Source organism: Cucurbita pepo, chromosome LG10 (assembly GCF_002806865.2).
Source record: "Cucurbita pepo subsp. pepo cultivar mu-cu-16 chromosome LG10, ASM280686v2, whole genome shotgun sequence".
Lineage (NCBI taxonomy): Eukaryota > Viridiplantae > Streptophyta > Magnoliopsida > Cucurbitales > Cucurbitaceae > Cucurbita > Cucurbita pepo.
The window spans coordinates 3,576,046-3,577,000 of NC_036647.1; positions in this window are offsets into that span (position 1 = coordinate 3,576,046).

Here is a 955-nt window from a genome sequence, read left to right on the forward strand (position 1 = left end):
TTTTTTTTTTTTTTTTTTTTTTTTTTTTTTTTTTTAATAACATCAATCTTCCAATTACTTTCAGTTGTAATAATATATGTTTCCGACGCTTTTCCTTTTTTCGAGCTTCTATCTTTGACTCAGAATCTGTTTTGCACACTCCCACACAAACCCCTCAATATTATCACCCCTCCTCTCCTTTGATCATTGCCTCTGCCTATCGAACTACAAGCCTATTCAACAAACGCCCTCGAACAGAGTCGAGATCGAGCGCCAAACCGAATCACTCTCAATGCTTTCTACCTCTCCAAAATTTTTAAAGGAAAAAATGATCAGAGAAGGGACAAGACCCATTGAAGACTATTTCTCTCCACAACTTAATCCCACCATTACCATTTCAATTTCAATTAATTAATACCCATTTATTTAGAATCATTCATCATCCTCGTAACGCACGATTGAATCTTTAAGAAAATTTAATCGTGTGTTGATCGATTAAGACATTAGCAACTTTTGATGGATAGATAGGTGGAGTCTTTCAATGAGAGGGATTATTAGATGGAAGACGATGAATAGAATAAAGACCAAAAAGTGAGGTGGGAGGAATTAGTGAAAACAACATGAAATAAAATAAAAAAATAAAAATAAAAATAAAATGAGACAGAAGGGAAGGCAGTTGTTGGATGCACTCAAAAGAATCACACAAGGCTTTATTCCAACCCTACAACCTCATTGACTGAATCAGACTGACAAGACCAGACCAATTCAGACATCGTTTTCATTATCTCTCTTTCTTTCTCTCTCTGGAACATGAATGTCGGGCCTACCTTGTCTTTGAATTAAAACAAAGTACCCCCGTATATTCTTCATTCCGACACCGTGGACTCATTTTGCTGAACTGGCTTTCTTTCCCCTTCCCTGCTTATAAAACCCTCCCATATTCTCCCCCATTTCTTCATTAATTTCTTCACACTCC